Source organism: Zophobas morio, unplaced genomic scaffold (genome assembly GCF_036711695.1).
Source record: "Zophobas morio isolate AGI-343-1 ecotype UQ-CSIRO unplaced genomic scaffold, CSIRO_AGI_Zmor_V1 ptg000022l, whole genome shotgun sequence".
NCBI lineage: Eukaryota > Metazoa > Arthropoda > Insecta > Coleoptera > Tenebrionidae > Zophobas > Zophobas morio.
Window position 1 is genome coordinate 5,149,278 of NW_026972127.1, and position 9,488 is coordinate 5,158,765.

Here is a 9,488-nt window from a genome sequence, read left to right on the forward strand (position 1 = left end):
ACTCCGGTCTCGACTGATAAGGACACTTATTGTAAACTTTTAAATTTTAGTTGTCTTTTTATGAATTCAAATTTTAATACCCATGCAGGTGGAAACCAATGTGAAACTAAATAAATCAGAAAGTAGACGTGTGATGAAGAAGTTGCACTGACACGTTTTGATATAAGTTACTTTTTTTAATCACGGCAGCTTTCAAAATTAGGGCTGCCACTAAACTTACCAGGATATAAACCTATAAACAGAAAGATTTCATCGAAAATATTCATTACAATATTATTAATATTTGTGTTTATTTTATTATCCATTTTTAATGATCGTCGCAATTTTATTTGTTGTCAGTTATTTCTGACAGTAATATTTTAATAGAGGTAGTTAAACATGTCGGCGTAAAACGATTTATGATTATTTTTTCACATATAGAATAAACACAGAGTAAATATTTTTTGTATTATTTGATATAATTTGTTCTGGATATACTTTGAAAATATACACTGCAAAAACTATTTCCCAATATGAATTATTCAATAGTGAAAACAAATTATGTTGCTGTGGAGTTTCCCTAGCTTAATTAATTCCACTAGTTTTATTAAGTAAGCAGTACAACACTAAAGGAAATTATTCTAACATCAAATTAATTCAAACTTGTTTACAAATTTAAGTTAACATTTTTACATGTTTGGACAAACCGTTTCAAACTAAAACTAGAATCCGCCAAATAGTTAACATTGAATTTTTGTTTCCAAAATTGCTTACTAGAAGCCCTTGATTATATCGTAATTTTAATAATGATTGTAGAAAACATTTACCTGCTTTGAGATTGCTTCTCTGAAAGGTAAAATGTGTTTATGTACATATCATTTATAGATCTTTGTTCCTTCCAGGAAAGCAATGGCGGACTTTACCTTACCCTTTTCAAACGTAAAGGTTCTTTCTATTGAAGGTGATTACCAGAGATTAAGTGATTAAATATGATAATTTCGTGGAAAATGAACATTGCACAGTCTATTTTTCGAACACCTATCTTCAATAAAGCTTTGCTTAACTGAGGCAGTGTTTATTCTTTTCTAACATGCTATCACATTTTTTAAAGATTTTTAAGTCGTGTTTTCTTTTTGATTTACTTAAATTGTTCTTCAAAATTGTCATTACTCTCATTACTCTCATTACTCTCTCATTTCTTACATCTAACTGCCCATTTAAAGAAATTTTGATTTTTTTATCTTTTGCAAGGCGAATTCAAAAATAATTAGTTTTTTTACAAATCTGTCAGAAAGCCTCACTTTATAAATTTGATTTCTTTCTGATAACCGGACTAAATATAGTTCTTTAATACGTAAAATGGTCTATGTCAGTCCTCCCGATTCCTAATGAATTATCCCGGCAAGTGCAAGTGTTGCGGCTCGCATTTCTCTTCTTCCGGATTTATTGCCAGCATCCAGTGATCCGCTCAATATTGCTAAAAAACACGCGTACATCCGTCCAAACGTCAGTCCATTTCGCAAATTCGTTCGACGTTTCCGCCAAAACATCCGTCTCGCTTTTTTTATGAACTGTAAAATAAGCGGGTAGAACACCAACTACGACCACTCGCATCCAAATTTACATGATGGGATAAAAGTAATTTAATCATATACTCAGGACGGTTGGAGAGCGGAGATATAAAAAAAGTTCATCCAATTACGATTTCGTTTCGATATTCACCGCCCATGGGGGCCAAGACTCGTCTCATATTTTTTTCCAGCGGACAGATGCGGCGTGATACTACAAGATGGAGATTTATTGATATTAAGGGACTTATTATTTTGTACGAGCGCTCAGATTCGACGGATTGGGCGAAAATGAGGCGGGGTTAATTTCGGGGGTGGGGCGGGAAATCGAGCACGGTCGGGGGTGATCGGCATAATGTATTTTTTAACGTTTAAAGGTTGATGAGTTTGACGAAATTAGGGGGATGAAACAAATTACAGAAAAAAAAGTTTCGAAAAAGGAAAAACGAATATTACGTTCTAAAACAATGTATTGCGATATTTTTTTACAAACGTACGTAAATAATAATAAAATTTATTGCACGGCCTGTGACATTACGAGCGTTTCGCCTTTGGAAATGTCTTCCTCAAACCATCTTTCTTCATACTCAAATCCACAACCTGTAGTAGTTTAGATAACTATTAAAAACGACCTATCTATTTAAATGTTGTTTTCAACTTTTACCTCATCTGAGTGCTCTTCTAACTCATAGGCTTTGCGCTTTGGCGTTTTATTTAAAACAAGAGGACCGGGAGTATTTTTATTCGCATCGTCTGCCTGCAATCAAGAATCGAATAATTACCTATTTTTGAGTTTATTACTACTATTATAATAATAATTAAAAAATATGTATTTGTTTAAATGTAGTCTTACCTCGACCGGCTTGTCACCTATTTTTGTATTTGGCGCTTCTGCCCCCATATTTGACATATTTTCCAGTACCAAAATGAAATGGTTCAATCACAAACTAACAACACGTGAACTCACCCACGTTAAAACTGGAAATTCTTTAAATGAACAATGGTATTCTCAAAGAATATTTACATAAATGAACCTAACCTCAAAAAATCTAAGTGTTACGCCTACCATAGACAAAGACAGAACCAGTAGCGGCTCGTGACCTTTTGAAATGGGGGGACACAATTTGATTGATGAGTTCATTATGAGGATATAAAACAGGTTGTTATTACCAATTGATAGACGAAATTGTGTGACTGAAATAAATACAAAAATACATTCAACAAAAGTAAAAAAGTTTTTGTGCACATAACTTTGGTTTTAAATAATTACTGAGGAGACACATCCACAAAAATTTCCCATACTATTAAAATATCTATGGCTCTCCCTAAAATCAATGGAATTTTTGTCATCCTGCCTTTTTGAGCAAATTTTATTTTACCACAGGTGTTCAAACACATTTTGTGGCTACTCCGAAAATTTCTACCATTTTTCCAGAATCGCTAAACGAAATATTTGGAAAATTTTAAAAATGGCCAAAAAACATTTCTCTGGTCATTTCGACCTCCAGAATTTTTTTATTTTTTATCCTGAATTCTCCAAAATGAAAAATAGCAATTTTTGGGACATTTATTTTAAATATTCGAATAGAGGAAATAAATCTCACGTACTAAAAAAATTTATTACTACACCATAATTTTTTACAGATCTACAAATATACACAATGTATGTCTTAAAAAATTCGCCTAGTCTTGTCGAATGGGATCGTTTGGCCTGCGACGAATATAGCATTTCTCCTTTTCTGGTTTCTTGTTCAAAACAGCTGTTTCCGTACCCATTGGCAAAGTCTGAAATAACATTAACTATTAAAAAAATCTCTAAAAATGATTTTCGATTCTTACCTCATGTGTGTCCTCGTTTAATTCAGAAGTTTTGCGCTTTCGCGCTTTATAAGAAAGAACCTGTTTGGGTGTAATTCCAGGTCGATATGTTACCTAAAAATAAAAATCGAATAATTATTTCAGATTCTATTTCAAAATATTGACAAATTATTTTAACTTACCGCTTTATTTTTTGCAATATCTAAGTGATAAAGCCCTGATTGATTAAGCACTGGATCTAAATAAGAACTACTAGAAGTGTCCATGCTTCCATGGCCGTATTCTCTAAATTGTAAAGCCTAAAAATGCAAAATTATGAAATATGCGCTCCACGAGATTTTCAACAAAATTGTTCGAGTTATTTAAACAATTAAAAATAATTTATAAAGAGATACTTATTTAAATCAAGTCTTACCTCGAGAGCCTCGTTGAAAATTCTTGCGTGTTCTGGTTCTGATGACATGCTTTCCTTACTGTCTCGAAACTGGAAATGAACGTGAGAACAAAATTTTCGTCTTAAATACCCTCAACCCAGGTAGAACTCAACACCATTAGTTGCCCTAAATATAATCCGCATATACTTGAAATACTGAAAATACTTAAGAAACGTAGCTAATAATTTGAAATATTGGAGATTAATAATTTCAAGTATTTAACAGACCCTATTTTGAGATGTGAAAACTTCGTAAAAAGAGACTAAAGTATTTGAAGTATCCCCTTTCATACTTCAAGTATTTCGAGATATGAAAAGTATTTAAAATACTGAGTGAACTACTTGACAAAATCAAGTACTAAACCCAAGCACCTTTTACAAATACTCCAAGTACCAAATACCAAGTACCTAAATATAAAAGTACTTTTACTTCATGTACTGAACATTTCTGATTGAGTTTTTTTTTAATATATCTAGACTTATTTCGGTTACAAGAAACTTAAAACATGTCTAAACTGGTAAATTTTTGTAGTAATCAACTTAAATCCTCCACTGGGCAACTTGACAACGGAGTTTATAAATGAAAGTTTTCAGCTCTAAAAGCAACGTCAACGGGAACAGCAACCGCAAAGGGAACTTTAACGTAAACAGCCGGTTTATAACTCCCACTTAATGACGGAGTAGAGCGAGTTTAAAAAGAATCAATGGGATGTTTGTTTTCCTGACTTTATGAGCAAATTTATATTTACCTTCTGAGTGTACTTAGTTCCATGGTGCCTCTTCAGGTAAAGGGAGTTATCTTGAAAAATAAATGGTTTAAAAGGTGTATGGGGTTTTGTAAGAAGATTTACAAACAATCTATTCAAATATAGAGTATAGCGTGTTTCGACTGGCCAGCACGTCGCCCGGATATGAATCCTATAGAGCATCTGTGGGATGAACTTAAACGAAGAATTAGTGATAGGATCCCGGCTCTTGGGTCACTCCAAGAGCACTCTGAATAGCCATTGAAGAAGAATTGGCTAATATCCTGCAAGAAGTTGTCGTCACCTTAATTATTCACTTCATGAATAGACGAATGAGAGCGGTTATTAGAACTAGGGGTAGCAACACCGAATATTAACATCATTTTCATTTTTAAATTGTTGATTTTGTTAACATAAAAAAATTCGTTATTGAACAATTTGCTTTTTGCCCAAAAAAGGATATTGCAAAACAATTTCATGAAGTTTTGCGTAACTCGGTTTTAAAGACAAACATCTGGTCTTTCTAATGGCTTTTTTAGTTTCTTTAAGTGTAATACAGTTCGGTGGAAAATTTGATTCAAAGTCAAATGTAAATAATGGCCCGATTTCAATGCTCGACAGTGTATTACAAACAAAACGTAAGAAGAAAGAGGCAGACACAAAGTTGTAAACTTTTTTTTCCAGGTATGCCTTCCCTTAACAGTTAACGATCTAGTTGTGGTTGAATTATAAACGTCTCATTAGTCAACAAAGAAAACAGTTAATGTTGCTTTACCACAGGTGTTCAAACAACTTTTGTGGCTACTTCGAAAATTTCTACCATTTTTCCAGAATCGCTAAACGAGATATTTGGAACATTTTACTTTGAGGTCATCAACACCTTATGTATTTTGAATTTCAAAGTTTTTTGTTAAACTTTAGGCAATTCACCAAGAAGCTCACTTTTCAAGTATGGAATTTTTGGCATTTTTCTGATCACCTTCAAAAATGGCCAAAAAACATTCCTCTGGTCATTTCGACCTCCAGAAATTTTTTGACTTCATTCCTTCAAAAATATCTACCATTTTTCCAGAATTCTCCAAAATGAAACTTAGCAGTTTTGGGACACTTATTCTAAATATTCGAATACAGGAAATAAATCTCACGTTCTAAAAAGATTTATTACTACACAATCATTTTTACAGATTTACAAATATACACAATCTATGGCTTAAAAAATTCGCCTAGTCTTGTCAAATGGGATCGTTTGGCCTGCGACGAATATAGCATTTCTCCTTTTCCTGTTTCTTTTTCAAAATAGCTATTTCCATACCCATTGGCAAAGTCTGAAATAACTTTAACTATTAAAAAAATCTCCAAAAATGATTTTCAATTTTTACCTCATGTATGTCCTCGTCTAATTCAGAGGCTTTGCGCTTTTGCGATTTATGAGAAAGAACCTGTTGGCGTGTAATTTCTGCTCCATATTTTACCTAAAAAGAAAAATCGCATAATTATTTGAGATTCTATTTCATAATATTGACAAGTTATTTTTACTTACCGCTTCATTTCTTGCTATAGCTAACTGATAGAGCACTGTTTGATTGCCCACTGGACCTAAACAAGAACTACTAGGAGTGTCCATGCTTCCATGGGTGTATCCCACAAGTTGTTGTAAAGCCTAAAAATGCAAAATTAAGAAATATGCGCTCCACTTGATTTTCTACAAAATTGTTCGAGTTAATAAAGAATTAAAAATAATTTAAGAAGAGCTACTTATGTAAATCAAGTCTTACCTCGAGAGCTTCTTTGAAAATTCTTGCGTCTTGTTCTTCTGACCAGATGCTTTTCTTACTGTCTCGAAACTGGAAATAAATCTGAGAACAAAATTTTCGTCTTAAATACCCTCAGCCCAGGTAGAACTACACACCATTGGTTGCCCTAAATTCAAACAGCAACCCTTCCTAAAATCCACCTGAGCTGAGATAAGTGTACAAAGGATTCCAGAATTTTCTAAAGTAATTTTAGAAACATGGTGAATTTTTCATAAAAATTTAAGAATAAAAAAATCCTGTTCGTCTATCAAACTTGTGTTAGACAGAGTGTTGTACGTTTGTCCCGATTGCGATTATGGATTGAAATAATCTTTGGTTGGAAACTTGAGTTTACTGGACGTACGCAAAATATACATTGAAAATTAAACAATGAATTTTTAGTAATAGTAAAAACGTACATTCTTAATCTACCTTGGATTAGTAATATTAACAATATTATATAACTCCAGATCTACCAATTTCAGACGTAATAATCGATACAATAGCATTTATTCTTCCCAACGACTCGTATAAGTTCGACATAAAGCATAAAGATCAGATCCTTTCACCCATCGTCCTCGTTAAAATTAAATCGAATAATAAATAGAATAAAATTGAACGTTGTTAAACCTCTTTCTCTCCATTATTACCCAACACCAGAACAACTACACTACATTAACAGTAGTCACATGTCCGTAGTTAGCCAGTTACAAAGGAAAATCATCAATTTTATGGGGCATTATGTGTCGTGGACAGTGCGTCTGAAAAGGCACATAATGGTGTGTTTTAACGTGGAGTTCTTTTATCCGAATGGAAAATTGGGCCGGAACCATCACCATCAATTCAAAAGGTGAATATGTCCTGTCACACACGCTCCAATACGCTTGATTGGGGAGTATTTTAAAAACAAACCCGAAAAGGGCAAGGGTGCGAAGATCGCTTAAGTTAATGACACGGTTTATTACGATGTACGCCCTCGCGTATCACTTTTCGTGCCATTTACAATTATTGCGCGGAAGGAGGTTTATAAATATGGCAAAGCAGAAATAATTTTATTTAAGGGATTTCAGGATCCGACTGAGCCTCTAGGAGTCTTTTTAGAAAGTTGAAAGGGAGAAAGACATTAAATTTCAATTAGTTTAATCCGTCCATTGATCAGGAGGAAAACCTTTGCGCTTTTTAATTAAAAATTAATTCAATAAAACATTACTTACCTGGAAGTCTTACTTAGGACGGAGATAATCCTTAATCGATATTTTGGGTTTATGTTTTGCGGTGGATTTAAGGCGGAGGTGGAAGAAACAAGAAATGAGGTCAAAATAAATATTAACGTGCAGCTGCATATGTTAATTCGAAAACTTACCTTACTTATTTATTATTATTTTTTAATTATATTCATTACAATATATAGTGATAAGTTTAACATCTAATTTTTAATGATATGTATATTTATTGGACTCATGAAAGGTCGCAAAAACGTCGCTTACGCTAGGGAAGTAAAAAGAGTGTTATCTTATTTTTTGCCAATCCGTTTTTTGTTTTTAAGTATCAGCATTCCAGTATTTGGTCGTGTGCGGACGTGTGTCTTTCCGCTCTGGCTGTTGTGAAAATATTGAGTGTTTTCCTGTGCCTTTTTGGCGTCAACACATTTTTTCCCTACCAATCACCCGGTGAGTTTGTTCCGATACCGAGTGTTTTTATTTGCTATCACTTTCGTTTTTATCAATTTCTTTGTGATTGGCACGTGTACTTTTTACCGGTGCCGCTTCGAATTCCTGGTACAATTGCACATTAAATCCAGGATGGTTGAGTGTGCATATTGGCTATCAAGTGCAGGAAGTGTAACAAGAATACTGGTAAAAACGATGATTATATAAGCGGTCGTAAAGAATGCGGAGCCAATAATTATCAAATTGCTTGTGCAAACCTTAATAAAACAGCTTGGAATACGATGAAAGAGACCATTTACCCTTAAATCAACGGGTGCAACCACTGATAAAAATGCATGCAATACGACCCTAAATGTTTTACTCGCTGATTCTGCACAAAACTTGTTAGTTTATCATGTTTTAGGACCCTCCTCCAAAGGACGGGTCAAAAAAAAATGTTTAAGAGGTCGCTCCAAATTTTTAAAAAGTTTCCAAATCGTCAAAAATTGATTTTATTTTTGTTTAATTTTGTTTTTCTCGTTTAATATTTTATAGGCGACAAAAAAATAAGTTTCCCAAATTTTTAGCTCAAAATATTAACTTTTAAGGTCGCTCATAATTTGTTTTACTGAGTCTTTTGTACTTTTTCAAACTTCCTTGATGAGCAAATTGATATTTTTTCAACAAACGCTCCATAGTTAAGATGCATTATTTCATACAAAACTTAATTTAGGCAGTGTTTTATGGTTTTTAATAGTTATATTTGAGTAGGTTTCAGAGCATCCCTGTATGGGCTTGCAGTAGCTTTTAACTGCAAGTTGCGATGACCTCATTTATTCCATCTGAACATTGGCCTATTAGTTGGCTTTAATTGGGTTTACACCTGTTAGTCAACTTTACAATAATAATAATAATAATCAAACCTTTTGTCATTATTAACGTTGCAATTTTATTTGTTATAAATATTTAAACAGTTCCAAGTGAAAGAAAATTCACAATTCACTGAAAAAAATACGTTTTTCAAATTTCTATTACTGCTTTAACAAGTATATTTACAGTTTTGATATTTTGTACAACATGTGTATTAATTTTTACATACAACCAAATTATTTCTGGCCAAAACTGCATTCGTCAAATTTGAGCCCAACTATTCCTGGCATCTTGTTTAGCAAATCCTTAAACTGGAAAATTTTTTTTTAGTGAAATTTTTCCAATGGTCCCCCTTCTTCAAATTTCGTCCAAATTTTGACGTTTTCGAAACTGAACTAATCATATTTTCTTGTACATTTCGGGTTCTAGAACTCACTTCCGAGCTCGTTTCTTTGATAACTGCAACTGTTTTCCCAGAATCGACCGTTGAAATATCGAAATTTTTAGAAATTTTCAAAAATTCGCATTTCATACCGATTCTTGCGAATATTTTGCTTCGTGACCTTAAACATTCTATATTTTTGGAATCAGCGAATGGGGATCTTCATCCCTGAATTTTCTCAGAATTTTTA

The 9,488-nt window shown here is 33.1% G+C and overlaps 1 long non-coding RNA gene across 1 annotated transcript; it reads right to left on the reverse strand.

Moving 5' to 3' along the window:
• Positions 1-2,056: 2,056 nt before the first annotated feature.
• LOC135133544 (uncharacterized) lies at positions 2,057-2,540 on the reverse strand. The gene is made up of 3 exons (XR_010281178.1): positions 2,401-2,540; positions 2,212-2,304; positions 2,057-2,147 (listed from the first exon to the last, which is right to left on the reverse strand). It is a non-coding gene; the product is annotated as an uncharacterized LOC135133544 (long non-coding RNA).
• Between the last annotated feature and the right edge of the window lie 6,948 nt (positions 2,541-9,488).